Here is a 17,838-nt window from a genome sequence, read left to right as displayed (position 1 = left end):
TATATTTATTAATATAACATATAAGGCTTCGACTATTTACTGATAATTTTTTTTTCTAAAAGTATTAGTTATTGAATCAAATATTCAAAAATTGAGAAAATCCTATTAAATGAGAGAAATATTCAATTATCATCTCCAAAATTTTAAAATTGATAAAAATAATCTAAAAATAAAGTTTCTGTGAAAAGTTGAGTTTAAATCTAAATATGAAATCAAAAAGTAAATAAACAAGCTAATTTGACTATGCATAAATCAAGTAGGAAATTAAAGTCAACCATTACAAAAAGAGAATATGTTAACTAGTTAACTGATCTATCTATATCAAATGGATTACTTGACTATCTTATTTCTCCAAATGGGGGAAGTGAATTGTGCTTCCACCTACAAGAGGTGTACAGATTGAGCTCAAATCGAACTCATCCTTGGGACCTATAAAATAAGACTTCTTACCTCTTATTTCTTATGTACAATTTAAGAGTAAGGAGATTGATCATGTTGAATTTTCTCTAATGATGCATAACATTTGAGAAGAAATGAGTATTGCTTATTGTTTTTAATATCTTTCCTACATTATTTTGCATATTAAATTATTATTCATAGAAATTAATTTATCATATTATTTGTATAAAGTTTTTTTTTTAAAAAGATTAATTTGTATTCATTTAAAATAATTAATTCTAGTGTTGTTTGCAGTCATTGATAGCTTTAAAAATCTAAGAGCATTCATACTTACATTATATAAGAAGCAACGTATCACTTTATTGGGTTTTTCATGGTTATGTATTCAATTATCATTTTTGTCTAATTTGACATCAATAATATATTGAAGTGTTGTGTTGCAACTATAGATAACCAATTTTCACACACATAGACCCCTGATAAGGAAATTAGGAACCTAAAATTTAATATTAAAAAAAAAACTATTTTTCAATAATTTAAACACTGGAAAAAAAAAATGTCTAAAGAACTTGTGACATGCAAAACAAGATTTTGACATTTAAAATGATCCATTATAAATAAAACATAGTGATCGAATTTAAGCTAAAAAAATGGAGAAAAATTAGAACATTAAAATGCAACACTAAATGTGCCATTAGTGATCAAAATTTTAAGATAGTGATTGAATTGTGTAGATTGAAGGTAAAGTTGCAATTTTGATATTTTAGGAGATTGGGAAGGCTTGTGAAGACTCTAGGACCTCTTACTTAAGTTAGCTACAAATTTTTATTGAGATTTTATTTAAGTCATGAAAACATCCATAGTTCAAACAAGTCCCTTTGAAAAAATAGAAAGTCAATACCCTTAATGGATAAGTTAGTGATTGACTCAGTAGTAGCAAACTTTGGATTTATTGAAGCTTAAAAGTAATTAATTAAGTGATATAATCAAATCAAACAAAAAATCTAGAGCATTTCAAGTTAAAATACTGATGAAGACCCAAAATCTCATCAAATGAGTGAGTGTCAATATAAATTAATAACATATATACTCAAAGTTCAAATTCCAATGTTGTTGAAATTTGAATGTATGTATATAATTCTTGTACCCCTTTTTAAGCATATAAGATCTTATCATTATTAATTAGAGATTTGATAACTTAGAGCTAAATTTTCTTTAAAATGATGACCAAGACATAACTCCAGTACTAGCTAGAAGACCATAGCCTTGAAAATGATACCATTAATCCATCTCAAGGTCTTTTGTAGTTGACATTCAAGCATCCATATACCTAAAAGAGATTACCCATATTATCCAAAGAGTTGGGTTTTCTAATACTTTTTATTCTTTTGTAATTTCCTTTCCTTTAGCTTTTTAACTTTAGATCATTCTCCCATGAACATTTGTCAAATTGCAAGCAATGAGACTTGCTAATAGGTGGGGGACTAAGGCTAGCCTATGAAAGCAAAACAATTCTAATGTGTTGGTTGGAAAGAAAAATCTTTATAATTTATAGCCAACAACTGTGTACAATTTTTTTTTTCTTGTCCAAACAATGCCAAGCGAGAGTGGAGGGAGCAGAGGTTTTCAAAATTTGAATTCATGTAAGGGCGAGATTTCTTTGAATCATCAAGATCGGCTCCCTAGACTGGAACACGGGCCACAAGGGGGGACGGTCAGGCAGCTTCAGGTACTGGGGACTAGTCAGAAATCGTGGATGGGGACCAAATGTTCCCCCCAAGGAAGTGGTCAAGATTCCTTCGATTCCCAAAGTGGACCAGCAAGGAGCTATAAAATGGTACTCTCTTTTCAGGGTCAAACCCTCAGGTAAGTCCTCTTTCCCGCCTGTCAAAACTCTACCTGAATCTGAGAAAGGCTCTTGTGCCATTGCCATCGCAGATGAGATTGTGGATCATAGAATTTGATCCATGGCTTCAACATTGATTGGGAAATTTTTGGCGCCTAGACCAAACATTGATGATGTTAGGACTTACATCAAGAAGCATTGGGCCCTCAAAGGCCATGTCTCGGTCATGGCTATGGCAAAGGGTTTCATGTCATTCGATTTCACATGCACGGAAGATTTGGCCAATATTCTTTGTGAAAGATAATGGGCTTTTGGTCAATCCACTCTAGTGCTGCAGAAGTGGTCCTCCAAACTGAATTTGAGCGACTCCTTTTTTGTTCAAGCCCCTGTCTCGGTTAGATTACCCAAGCTACCTTTAGAATTTTGGAACAAGGATGTTTTTGTGGGGCTTGTGAGGACTTTTGGTGAACTCCTCTCTACGGATCCGATCATGGCTTCCAAGCATCATCTCAACTACACACGCATCTGCATAGGTGTTAGAGAAGGCACCGACATGCTTGAGAGACTATGGCCTTTCATTCCAAACTAGGAGTTCACATCCAAAAATTGATATATGAAACTATTCATTTCGCTTGCTTTCTTTTCTTGAAGGCTAGTCACAAGGCTCATCAGTGCCCCAAGGTAGGAAAATAGAAGACCAAGGAGCTAACCACCTCAGACATAGCTAAGAAGAAATCTATCCCTTCTCATTCTTTTGCCAAAGGAAAGAAGAAGCTGATATGGAGGCACAAACCCTCCAAGCCTTCAGAGTCATGGGAGAGCAAGGAAGAAAAGCAGAATTCATCTATGTAGATTGATGCTAACATGGGTGGTCCAGCTAAAATGGTGTCAGCAGATGCAACACCCCCCCGCCGTGGCTGAAGAGGGAGGTATATTGCCAAAAGAGCTTGCGTAGCACAATAAGAGGCAGGAACCATTCCTCCCTAATGAGAGAGAAGCTCTAAGGATGGAGACCCCCTGCTCTAATGGCAGACATGTATCTCCTTAGAAGATTTCCCCCAGGCCTTTGGCTTCCTTGACCCATCCCTCCATAACAGATTCTAGGCAGGAGAATTCCCCATCTGTTCCTAAGGGATTGGAGGCAAAACTCCTTAAACTCATCAAAAATGCATCTCCTAACTAGATCTGTCATTGGGAAGAATGGATTGATAGTTGCTCTCCTAACAACCTTAATAGCTGGTGCATGAAAAAAAAGAAAAAGAAGAACCAACTTTGTGACCACCCCCCTTTGTCCCCTGCAACAACCAAAAGCAAGGTTAGGGTTGATGTTGGGACAACCCCAAGCAACAAGGAAGGAAGAAATCCAATCAACTATTGCAAGAAGAAACCAAAAGGAACCTAGCAGATGGGAGCCAGAGAACCATCAAGGAATTTTTAGGAAGTAAGAAATGAAGGTCATTTCTTGGAAGATAAGGGGCCTTAATGGGGCTCATAAACACGAACTAGTTAGAAATTTGATCAGAGATCAAAGACCCAATTTTTTGTTGATCCAGGAGACCAAGATGAAAAGGGAGTTGGTTAAAAAGATTTCTTTTAGCAAACTCATGAACTATGAGGCCACTGACTCGGACGGTGCCTCAAGAGGAGTGATGATTCTTTTTAACAACAAGACATTCAGGTTGATCCCCATCTTCAATGATGATAATGCTCTTCTATGCAAGGTGTCTCATATCCATGGTGACGACTCTTGGTTTATCTTGAACTTGTATGCCCCCAACTCTAAAAGGGAAAGGAAAGCCTACTAGAATAAGATCTTTGCTATCATTACCAACAATGACATCAAAAAAGGATCATCATGGGAGACTTTAACTCTTCTCTCACTGATGATGAAAAATGTGGTGGTCTTGCCCCAGATCAGGATAACAAGCTTGACCTCTCCAACTTCATCCTCAACCTCTTTCATGGACGTGGACCTCCAGGGAGGAAGATTCACTTGGTCTAACAAAAGAGTTGGTGGTGAATGTATCCAGGTTCATCTTGACAAAGCCCTCATCTCTCCCAGGTGTCTATAGACACACTCCTATAGACTTTCCCTTCTCCCTAGAATATGCTCATACCATTCTCCTATTTCTCTTTGTCTCTCCTTTTACTGTCAAAAGGACATCCCCTTTTCGTTTTGAGAAAATGTGGATTACCCACCCGACTCTGGAATCCAAGATCTCTTCATGGTGGAATATTAAGGTCTAAGGCAATGTTATGTATAGAGTTGCCCAGAAATTGAAAAATGTGAATAGAAACATTAAGATCTAGAATAAGTTAGACTTTGGCCACATTTTCCAGGATAAAGATGAGAAGATCGACTAGCTCTGTATCATCTAGGAAGAAATTCAGCAATCTGGATATAATGACCAGAACAGGATGGAAGAGAGGGTCATCCTCTCTAATTTCCACAACATTATATCAAAGGAAGAACATTTTGGAAACAAAGATCTAGAGTTAATTGGTTGAGAGAGGGTGACTAGAACTCAAGATTCTTCCACTTGACCACTCTTAAACATCAAAAAAACAATAGGATCTCTAACATTAAGAAGGGCCAGGCTCAATTGTTCAAGGACGATGAGATTGCAGATGAAGCTGTTCAGTTCTTCTCTTCCCCTTCTCTCCAAGGACCCTTCTCTCTTGGTGCCTGATCAAGCAGACATTTTGTCTATTATTCCTTCCTTGTTGCAAGCGCATCACAATTCGATGTTGAAAGCTATTCCCTCCCCAGAGGAAATCTTCTAGGCTCTCAACTCTCTTTCGAGGGACAAAGCTCCTAGCCTAGATGGTTTCCCGACCTTCTTTTTTCAGGTCTATTGGGAGGTGGTCAAAAGGGATGTGATTAAGGCTATTCAATAATTCTTTGGAGCCAGAAATCTTTTGAAAGAACTCAATGCCACGTTCCTAGTTCTCATTCCCAAGATTTCGGGAGCTAACTCATTGGACAAGTTTAGGCCTATTAAACTTTACAATTCTTTCTACAAAATCATATCTAAGGTCCTTACTTCTAGGCTCCTCAACATTCTTCACTTGATCATTTCTCCTCAATAGATTGGCTTTGTCCCTAGGAGGCAAATTCTTGACTCCATTGTCATGGTCCATGAGGTCATCCACTCTCTCGAGGCTAGTAAGAAGGAAGTTTTTTTGCTCAAACTAGATATGTCTAAAGCCTATGACAGGGTGGACTAGAATTTCCTTATGGCTGTCTTTCAGGCTTTCAGGTTTGATGCTTAGGTTTGTAAGCTCATCTCTCAACTTGTTACTTATCCTTCTTTATCTATTTTGGTTAATGGCTCCCCCTCTCTTTTCTTCTTCCCTTTGAGAGAACTAAGGTAGGATGATCCCTTATCCCCTGTCCTCTTTATCATCCTAGTTGAATGCTTGGGAAGACTTATCAAGAGGAAAAGTCAGGACAGGAGTTTACAAGGGCTCAAGCCCTGTTCGGGTTCCTATTCCTTCACTCATTAGCAATTTGTGGATGACACTATCTTGGGAGGAGAAGCCTCTGTTAGAGAGGCCAGAGTTTTTAAGGATCTCCTTAACACCTATACCAGGGGCTTAGGCCATGCTATCAATTGGGAGAAGAGCTCAGTTTACTTTATCAATACCCCTTTGGAGAGATAGAGGAAAATTTCTTGCATCTTGGGAAGTGGCATTGGGTCCTTGCCAGCTAGCTATCTTGGCTTGCCTCTGGGCACTAGACCCCCAGATTTATTCTAGAATAGCATCATTGATAGATTCAATAGGAAGCTCGCTGGATGGAAAGGGGCCACCCTAAGTCAGGCTAGCAAGTGTACTTTGGTTAAATCCATATTACAGAACCTCCCTACTTATGCCTTAAGCCTCTTTGGTATCTTGGCCAAACATGCAGACAGAATGGAGAAGATTCAGAGGGACTTCCTCTGGTCTAGGTTTGAAGATCACAAGAGATACCACCTTGTTGCTTGGGACCTTGTTTGCCTTCCCAAATGCCATGGGGGCTAGGTATCAGAAAAATTAGACATCTCAATAATGCCCTTTTAGCTAAACAACTATGGCGCATTTTTCAAAGCATAGGTGTTTGGAGGGATATCTTGTTTGAGAAATATCTTAGAAGACAATCCCTCATTTTCCCATTTTATGAGATTGAGATTCCCCAAGGGTCCTACATTTAGAATGGAATCTTGAAGGCCAAACCCTTGGCCAAATCCAAGGCCAAATGGAAAGTAGGCAAAGATGACAAAATTTTATTTTACCCAACTATGGAAGATGGGCAGAGCAATGCATAGAAAGGTTTGGCACAAAAGTTAGTGATTACAAATCAGAGAATGGCTGGCACAACCTGTCTGTGATATCATTGAACCTTAACCCCCTGATGGCTTTATTGAATGCCACCTTCATTAACAATGAAAGGGACTCCATCATTTGGGGAGGCACCTTGAACGAGCTTTATTCTATTGCTTTTGGCTATTTCTCTATATGGGACAGGATGGAGAAACCCATTTGGGCCAAAGTCTAGATTTCTGGTCTCACACCTAAAATCAACATTTTCTTCTAGCTCCTCATGCAAGACAAAATTCTCACCTTGGATAATTTAGCCAAGAGAGGCCAATTTATCCCCAATAGATGTTGCCTCTACAAGCATGAACTAGAAATGGTCAATCATTTATTCATCCACTGCCTCTACTCTTCCAAGGTGTGGATCTTCTTGACTAAAGATCTTGGATTAAGTTGGTGCCCCCCAACCAGTATTTAAGATTTCTTCTGCCAGTGGAGAAGCCATCACTCTAGTTTGAACTCTCAGTTAATGAGCTCCTGGACTCTCCCACACTTCTGCTGGGGAATCTGGAAAGAGTGCAACAACAGAATATTTAGAGAAAGAGAGTCTCCAAAATTCATAATCATTGAGAAAATAGGTCTCATTCTACAGAACTTTGCAATAACTAAAGGAGGAAATATCAAGGAAGGTGGTATCAAAAAAGCCAATAAGAAAGACAAGGCCAAGAGAAGATAGGAAACAAGATGGTCTTTTCACCCCTGAGGACTGGCACAAAGCCAACTTTGACGGGGTGGCAAAGGGGAACCATAGTCTGGCCGAAAGCAGAGGCATAATTAGAAATAGTTCAGGCAAAGGAATTGTAGCTATTTTGTTCCCTCTTGGTCACTAGACAAACCACTTTGCTGAAGCCAGTGCGGCCAGATATATTGTTAAGTTGGCCTTGGCCTCTAGGATTGAGCACCTGTGGCTTGAGGGCGACTCCCTTACATCATCAATTGCATCAAAGGTCAATCTCCGCCTTCTTGGATGATTGCCAACGTCATAGAGCACATCAAATCTGACTTGGGAAAGTTCAAAAAGACTCACGTCAGCCACGCTTACCAGTAAGCCAACTCGATTACTAACTCGTTTGCCAATGATGCCATCACCAGAAACTCGGTGATGACATGGATGAACGGAGACAAAATCCTGGTAATGACAATTGAGTTGATCTAGAAGGATAGAATCCAAGGTACAAATATTATCCCATTTTAATAATGAAAGGATTTTCTAAATCACACGTTGGAGGGGGAGTTATTAGAAATCCTATGGACCCCTTTTGAAGTCATAATTATGCATATGGAAGGCACACTTCAAGGGCTGGCAAGAACAGAACCACTATATATCGAAAAAACACTTTCGTTTTAAGTGCCCCAAGGAAAACTAAGGACTGTAAAATAGCTAATGGTATAGGGTTTGCAGAGCCAAAGGCAGCCATGGTCAGAGAGAGGATCAAAAGAGAGCCTTGGGGGGAGTCAGAGAGCTGGAAGGAGAAGGAGAAGGTGTGGCACAAACTCAAAAAAGGTAGCATCACTAGGTTCATGGAGAAGCTTCATGGATTCGAAGCTGGGGTTACCAAGATCATGGTGGAAACATGGAGCACCAGGAGAGTCAAAATTGATGGTGTCACCCATCAAATTTTGAAGGGCTTGATCATGGAGGTGACGAACATTCCCCAAGAAGGCATGAAATTCTACAGAGACAAAAAGATGTTGGCCAATACAGTTAGCAATTTTGTCAAGGATGAAATGGAGAAAGATAAACTTGTCAAGATTGACACCTACTATGACATAGAATCCATCAAAAAAATTTGGAGGTATGTGTTCTTAGGATCCTCATTGAGTATATCACTTTTGACCCCAAGTTTGATAGGATAAGAATGCACCATTTTTTTTTATTAAACCACTTTAGGCATGGTGTTAAAATTTCTCTTCCCTTTATCTTTACACTTCCATGTCCAAGAGTTTTGAGGGTTTCAAGAAAAAAACTATTACCAACCTTGCCCTCCACGAAGGCCTTCTTCTCCTGGTTTACAAGTTTTTGAAAACTCAAACTAGAGGAAAATCCCTTGGTGACCCAGGTTGTGCTTTAGAGGACACTACCAATTTTGATTTTGAGGATGTTTAGGTAGTGAAAACTGAGGATGAGGAAAACTCCACCAAAGCCATCTCCGCCTGCAATCCCCGCATTCCTAGTAGAAAGAGCCCTAGAAGCCTCCCTCCCCTTCTCCCCAATCCTAAGCCTAAAGAGGAAGATAGTGAAGAAGTAGAGGAGACTGTCACTGACTCTAAGGATGAGGATAAGGAGCTGGGGAAGGATAATTTGATAAAAGAGGAGAAGGGGAGAGAAAGAGACAAGGAGGAGGTGTGATGGGGACACAACCCAAGCACACAAAATGGACACAACAGGAAAGGGAAAATTATATTTACTGTAAAAATATGCTAGTACACTTAGTGCAGAGAAAAAGACTCCAAAACATGCCCTATGGGCTTACAATAGCATAAATCTGGAGATAAATTCTTCTCCCAATACCTTCTCTCAAACTCCACTCTTAACTGCCTTTTACAATGCCAGAAATGTTCTTAAATAGACCCCAAAGGGTTAAGGATTAGGAATACATTCTAGAAAGTGCTAGTTGGCATCCATCAACCAAATAGAAGGCTCCAGAAGCCATGTTAGAAGTTGGCACAAAATTAGAAGAATCCAGAAACGGTAATCGAACTTCCGGGAGGCATAACTTTTGAACCGTAGCTTCGATTGATGAACCGTTTACATTTTCAGAAAGCTCTCGAAGAATTCTATAGACCTATGAACTAGCTTTGCTCATCCCCCATTTTCAGCCCTATTCGAGGTAATTTTATGCCCCTAACTTGACTTTGAAGTATTCTTAAGATGTCCCAAAAAATCAAAAAACTGCAATAACTTTCAAACCGTGGGGCCTTTTGACCTGGTTCTTTTTCTGGAATGCTCCAAATTACAATTACATTCATCTGACCAATTTACACCCTATAATTCACCAAAATTATTGCTCAATTACATACTCCTATTTTTTTGGCATTTAAATGTATCCCAAGGTGCTCAAATACTCTATCCTAGAACACTGATAGTGGAATTGTGAGAGTTGGAACCTTTATTTGACCCAAATGGGTATCTAGGAATGAAAACACATGAAACAAAAATTAAGTCTAAGTACATTTTTTTGGGTGACACAAGATTGCCCTTATACATCTGGATGCTCCTGCATCAGACACCCAGGGTAGATTGAAAAGTGACCCTGTCACTTTATGAATGGTAGAGGAAATCCCAAATGGGAAACCTCAACTGCTGATATCCAAGTTGAGTCCTCTATCGGTTTTCCTTTCCACTTGACCAAATACTCTTCATATTGCCTATTTTTGGTGCTCCTACCCACACAACTATCTAGAATCTCCTCTATCTCCTCCTTCTTAGAAGTATGAATTGGACATGGCTCTAACATCAGCTCCTCGTCTGCACCATCATCATGATACTCTGTTAACTCCGCAATGTTGAAAATAGGAGAAACATGAATTCCGTCTAGCAACTCCACTTCATATGAATTTCCTGAGTCATGTTTCTTCAAAATTTTGCAAGGGCCAAATTTCTTCATCTTCAGCTTGTAGTAAGTACTGGTTGGAAATCTTTCTTTTTTTAAGTGTACCATGACTATATCCCCTACTTGGAACTCCTTATGTCTTCTCCTTTGATCAGCCCTAGCTTTATACTCTTGGTTCATCTTGGTAATGTGTTCCTAAACCTCCTCATGTAGACACTTGATATGTTCAGCAAATTTTTCAGCTTCAGCACTTGTCCTCTCCCCTTGCTCTGTCTTCCTTAATTCTGGTGTAGTCCTTGGGCTACTTCCATATACAATTTGGAATGGTGATCTACCAGTACTCCTATATACAGAGTTATTGTAAGAAAACACTGCTTGTGGTAGAATCAAATCTCACCCCTTGGGCTTATCCCCAACTAAACATCTCAGTAAATTGTCGAGACTTCTATTTACCACTTCAGTCTTTCCATCAGTCTACAGGTGATGTGTAGAACTGAACTTCAAGTTTGTTCTCAACTTCTTCCATAATGTTCTCCAGAAATACCCCACAAATTTAGTATCTCTGTCAGAAACTATACTCCTTGGGAGACCATGTATTCTTACCACCTCTCTAAAAAATAAGTCTGCAATATGGACAACATCATGAGTTTTGTGACATGGAATGAAATGTGCCATTTTGGAGAACCTATCAACCACCACAAATACTGAGTCATTACCCCTTTGTGTCCTCGGCAATCCAAGAACAAAATCCACACTTATGTCCTCCCATGGCTTTGATGGAATAGGCAATGGCTGATATAGTCCAGTATTGTGACTAAATCCCTTGGCCACTTGACAAACCTGGCAATTTTGTACAAACTTCTTCCCATCCTGTAAAATCTCAGGCAAAAAATAATGTTCTCTAAGAATGGTAATGGTCTTATCTTGACTAAAATGTCCTGCCATCCCTCCACTATGTTTCTCCTTAATCAAATTTTCCCTTATGGAACTCCTTGGAATGCATAATTGACTACCCTTGAATAACATACCATCCTGAATCAGATAGTCTAACCACTTAGTTCTGTCTACAGCAACAGGCTCTTTACAAGCTTTCCACACTTCAGCAAAATCAGGATCCTCAGGGTATAGATTCCTGAGTTCATCAAACCGAACTACTTCAACCTGCATTACTGTAAGCAACAACTGTCTCCTACTTAATGCAACTACAACCCTGTTAGATTTTCCACTTCTATGCTTCAACACAAATGTATAGCTCTGCAAGAACTCTACCCACTTCATATGCCTCTGATTCAATTTACCTTGGTTATTTAGGTACTGTAATGCCTGACGATTAGAATACAAAACAAATTCTTTTGGCAATAAATAATGCCTCCATTTCTTTAAGGCCTGAACTATTGCATAGAACTTTTGATCATAAACATAATATTTCTTTTTCGCATCATTCAATTTTTCACTAAAATATGCAATAGGCTTACCTTCTTGGCTTAATACAAGCCCAATAGTGCTGCAACTAGTATCACAATCCACCTGGAACACCTTTCTAAAATCTAGAAGTGCCAACACAAGTTGTTCTATCACCTTCTTCTTCAACAATTCAAAACTTCTCGTAGCTGCCCCAGTCCATTTGAACTCTTTTCTATCCCCTCTTATTGTGTCAGTCAAGGTGCACATATGCCACTGAAATTCTTAATAAACTTCCTTTAAAAACTAACTAGACCATGAAATGACCTTACCTCAGTAGCAGACCTTGGATTAGGCCATTCTAAAATGGCTTTTACCTTCTTTGTATCCATTTTGAGACCTTCAGGTGATATAACAAACCCCAAGTAGACTAATTCTCTTTTTGCAAAGATACACTTCTTCAGATTAATTAACAGTTTCTCTTCCCTTAACCTTTCAAGGATACTACGAATATGCAAGAAATGTTCTTCCAAAGTCTTGCTGAAAATTTAAATATCATCCAAAATAGACGGTAACAAATTTTCCCAAGAACTTCTTAAGTACCTCATTCATAAGCCACATGAAGGTGCTTGGGGTGTTCGTCAATCCAAAGGGCATGACTAACCACTCATAAAGACCCTCCTTCATCTTGAAGGCAATTTTCCGCTCATCTCCTTCTCATATCCGTATATGGTGATGGCCGCTCTTGAGATCTATCTTTGTGAAGTACTGAGCTCCACTCAAACAGTCCATAAGATCATCCATTCTTGGCAAAGGAAACCGATACTTGATGGTTATCCTATTTATAGTTCAAGAGTCTGTACACATTCTCCACTCTCCATTCTTCTTTGGTGCCAGTACTACACATGTACTTAGGCTCTCCTGAAACAAGCCCTTCCTCAATAGCTCCTGAACCTATCTATTTAGCTCCTCAGTTTCAGTAGGAGTCATCTTGTGAACAACCTTGTTAAGAAAACTAGCTATGATGACTGATTTTCCTTACTGCTGGCAATCCTTCTAGAACATTATCAGAGAGGATATCTCCAAACTCACCTAGTAAATCTAAAACTTCAAGTGGTATTTCACTACTACCTTCTTTATCTTTCATAGGAATCAAAGCATAGCACATATGCTGATGTTTCATGCCATCTAAAAACTTCCTTCCATCAACAAGACAAATCCTAGCACTGCTACATACCTTTTCACCTTCCTTTTTCATGGGCTTCAGTTTGTGGTGAACTCCATCCTTTGTTAGAGAGTATGTGTTTGCATGATCATCATGTACTGCATGCCTATCAAACTGCCATGGTCTACCCAATAATAGATGACAAACATCCATTGGAATAACATCACAAAGAACTTCATCATGGTAACTCCCAATTTTGAACTTCACTAAACATTGTTCACTTACCAGGACCTTATGATCATCTTTCACCCAAGCAATCCGATAGGGCTACGAGTGTTTCTCCCTCTTGAGCTTCAGCTTAGAGACCATCTCCTCTAATACCAAGTTATAAGTGCTACTGCCATCAATGATCACATCACAACATTTATCCTCACACTTGGACCTGGTATGGAATAAACTCCTCCTTTGTTTGGATTCAATCTCACCACTTAGTAGGACCCTTTCATTTACTAAAGTCTCTCCTCTTTCTACATCCTCTGAATGTGATGATTGCGCATCCTCATCCACATGAGCAACCCTAGCTTGACCCACAGCTCTCCTATCTGTCCTTCCTTGTCATTGATGGCATTCAAAGGCATGATGGCCTTCTTCATTACAATGGAAATAGGTACCATGGAAGCCTCCTCTTCCTTGTCCATATCCTCTACCTCTTCCTCTCTGATTTTCAAAGTCTTGATCTCGGAAGCGGTTGAAACCCTTGTTCCTCTGGTTTTTGCTAGTACCCAAATCTTCATTTCTCTTTTCGATTTCATTTTGGCCTCCAAATGACCTACAACTACCCCTTCCTCCTTGACTATGCCCTCTTTGTCTCTCTTCAAACATCTTATTTAGCTTCTCTTCAACTCATAGGGAAAACTGGTATGCCTCTTCAATGCTGGTCATTCTTACCAAACTTAATTCCTTCTGGATGCTAGGTCACAACCAACTGATATAATGAGCAACCTTCTCCTTATTTGCTTCTGCATGCCCTGCTCTAATCAGAAGTCGGTAAAACTCCTCTGTATATTCTTGGATTGATTTTCCATCTTGCTTTAACCCATGCATCTTCTTAAACAAATCAAGCTCGTAGTCAACAGGAATGAACTACTTCTTTAGTTTGTCCACCATGCGATCCCACCTTGTGATCTTATCCTTTCCTCTTCTATTTCTTTCCAATTGAACCTCTTGCCACTAGATTTTGGCATGTCCTTTCAGTTTGGCCTTTGCAAACTTAACCCTATCTAGGTCCCTGATATCTTCATACTCAAAGTATTCTTCCAGTTCATAGATCCAATCGATCAACTCATCTGGTTTCAAATTTCCTAAAAATACACCCACATCAATTGTACGTCTTTTCTCAAAATTAATAATGGCCCTAAAAAGCCTTTCCTTTTCTTTATTCAAAACTTCCCCGTCAACTTCCCTTTCTGATCCAATTTCTTCTTCTTCATTATCGTCCTCACTTTCGTCGCCTGTGACAACATTTGTTCTTCTACGGAGCTCCTCATGCAACGCTTGTACCTGCCTTTGGAGGGCTATAACCTCCTCAAGATTAATAGCTCTGGCCCTTCCACTAGGCTCTCTTTGTGGAGGCATCTTCTTAACTAAAACTCACAACCACACAGTCTTGGTGCAAACTGCCTCACAGTCGGCGCTCTGTCTACACACTCAAGAAAACTAGGCTTTGATACCACTTGATGGAGACACAACCCAAGCACAAAATGGACACAATAGGAAAGAGAAAATTTTATTTACTGTAAAAATATGCTATCACACTTAGTGCAGAGAAATAGACTCCAAAACATGCCCTATGGGCTTAAAATAGCATAAATCTGGAGATAAATTCTTCTCCTAGTACCTTCTCTCAAACTCCACTCCTAACTGCCTTTTACAATGCTAGAAATGTTCATAAATAGACTCCAAAGGGTTAAGGATTAGGAATACATTATAGAAAGTGCTAGTTGGCATCCACCAACCAAATAAAAGGCTCGAGAAGTTGCGTTAGAAGTCGGCGCAAAATTAGAAGAATCTAGAAATAGTAACCGAACTTTCGGGAAGCATAACTTTTGAATCGTAGCTTCGATTGACAAACTGTTTACATTTTTGGAAAGCTCTCGAAGCGCTCTATAGACCTCTGGACTAGCTTTGCTCATCTCCCATTTTTGGCCCTGTTCAAGGTCATTTAATGCCCCTAACTTGACTTTGAAGCATTCTTAGGAGGTCTCCAAAAATTGAAAAACTGCAATAACTTTCAAACTGTGGGGCCTTTTGACCTGGTTCTTTTTCTAGAATGCTCTAAATTATAGTTACATTCATTTGGCCAATTTACACCCTATAATTCACCAAAATTATGGCTCAATTACATACTCCTATTTTTTTGGCATTTACACATATCCCAAGGTGCTCAAATACTTTATCCTAGAACATTGATAGTGGAACTGTGAGAGTTGAACCTTTATTTGACCCAAATGAGTATCCAAAAATGAAAACACATGAAACAAAAACTAAGTCTAAGTACATTTTTTTGGGTGACATAGGATTTCCCTTATACCTCTGGATGCTCCTGCATCAGACACCTAGGGTAGATTGAAAAGTGACCCTGTCACTTTATGAATGGTACAGGAAATTCCAAATGGGAAACCTCAGCTGTTGATATCCAAGTTGAGTCCTCTATCGGTCGTCCATTCCACTTGACCAAATACTCTTCATACTGCCTATTTTTGGTACTCCTACCCACACGACTATCCAGAATCTTCTCTATCTCCTCCTTCTTAGAAGCAGGAATTGGACATGGCTCTAACATCAGCTCCTCATCTTCACCATCATCATGATACTCTATTAAGTCTGCAATGTTGAAAATAGGAGAAATGTGAATTTGATCTGGCAACTCCACTTCATATGCATTTCCTGAGTCATGTTTCTTCAAAATTTTGCAAGGGCCAAATTTCTTCATCTTTAGCTTGTTGTAAGTATCGGTTGGAAATCTTTCTTTTCTTAAGTGTACCATGACTAGATCCCCTACTTGGAACTCCTTATGTCTTCTCCTTTGATCAGCCCTAGCTTTATACTCTTGGTTCATCTTGGTAATGTGTGCCTGAACCTCCTCATGTAGACGCTTGATATGTTCAGCAAATTCTTCAGCTTTAGCACTTGTCCTCTCCCCTTGCTCTATCTTCCTTAATTCTGGTGCAGTCCTTGGGCTACTTCCATATACAATTTGGAATGGTGATCTACCAATACTCCTATTTACAAAGTTATTGTAAGAAAACTCTGCTTGTGGTAGAATCAAATCCCACCCCTTGGGCTTATCCCCAACTAAACATCTCAGTAAATTGTCGAGACTTCTATTTACCACTTCAATCTGTCCATCAGTCTACGGGTGATGTGTAGAACTAAACTTCAAGTCTATTTTGAACTTCTTCCATAATGTTCTCCAGAAATACCCCAAAAATTTAGTATCTCTGTCAAAAAATATACTCCTTGGGAGACCATGTAGTCTTACCACCTCTCTGAAAAACAAGTCTGCAATATGGACAACATCATGAGTTTTGTGGCATGGAATGAAATGTGCCATTTTGGAGAACCTATCAACCACCACAAATACTGAGTCATTACCCCTTTGTGTCCTCGACAATCCAAGAACAAAATCCACACTTATGTCCTCCCATGGCTTTGATGGAATAGGTAATGGCTGATATAGTCCAGTATTGTGATTAAATCCCTTGGCCACTTGACAAACCTGGCGATTCTGTACAAACTTTTTCACATCCTATGAAATTTGAGGCAAAAAATAATGTTCTCTAAGAATGGCAATGGTCTTATCTTGACGAAAATGTCTTGCCATCCCTCCACTGTGTTTCTCCTTAATCAGATTTTCCCTCATGGAACTCCTTGGAATGCATAATTGACTACCCTTGAATAACATACCATCCTGAATCAGATAGTCTAACCACTTAGTTCTATCTATAGCAACAGGCTCTTTACAATCTTTCCACGCTTCAAAAAAATCAGGATCCTCAGGGTACAAATTCTTGAGTTCATCAAATCCAACTACTTCGACCTGCATTACTATAAGCAACAACTGCCTCCTACTTAATGCATTTGCAACCCTGTTAGATTTTCCACTTCTATGCTTCAACACAAATGTATAGCTCTGCAAGAACTCTACCCACTTCATATGCCTCTGATTCAATTTACCTCAGCTATTTAGGTATTGTAACGCCTCATGATCAGTATACAAAACAAATTTTTTTGGCAATAAATAATGCCTCCATTTCTTTATGGCCTGAACTATTGCATAGAACTCTTGATCATAAACATAATATTTCTTTTTTGCATCATTCAATTTTTCACTAAAATGTTCAATAGGCTTACCTTCTTGGCTTAATACAGCCCCAATAGCGCTACCACTAGCATCACAATCCACCTAGAACACCTTTCTAACATTTGGAAGTCCAACACAAGTTGTTCTGTCACCTTCTTCTTCAGCAATTCAAAACTTCTTGCAGCTGTCGTAGTCCATTTGAACTCTTTTCTATCCCCTCTTATTGTGTTAGTTAGGGGTGCACATATGCCACTGAAATTCTTAATAGACTTCCTATAAAAACTAACCAAACAATGAAATGATCTTACCTCAGTAGCAAACCTTAAAGTAGGTCATTCCAAGATGGCTTTTACCTTCTCTGGATCCATTTTGAGACCTTCAGGTGATATAACAAACCCCAAGTAGACTAATTTCCTTTTTGCAAAGATACACTTCTTCAGATTAATTAATAGTTTCTCTTCCCTTAACCTTTCAAAGACACTACGAATATGCAATAAATCTTCTTCCAAAGTTTTTCTGAAAATTAAAATATCATCCAAATAGACAATAACAAATTTTCCCAAGAACTTCTTAAGTACCTCATTCATAAGCCACATGAAGGTGTTTGGGGCATTCGTCAATCCAAAGGGCATGACTAACCATTCATAAAGACCCCCCTTGGTCTTGAAGGCAGTTTTCCACTCATCTCCTTCTTGTATCCATATCTGGTGATAGCCACTTTTGAGATATATCTTTGTGAAGTCTTGAGCTCCAC

The sequence above is a fragment of the Cupressus sempervirens genome, chromosome 3 (assembly GCF_028749045.1).
Source record: "Cupressus sempervirens isolate cs-2001-9-10 chromosome 3, ASM2874904v1, whole genome shotgun sequence".
NCBI classification, from domain to species: domain Eukaryota; kingdom Viridiplantae; phylum Streptophyta; class Pinopsida; order Cupressales; family Cupressaceae; genus Cupressus; species Cupressus sempervirens.
Note: the sequence above shows the minus strand (reverse complement) of the source record.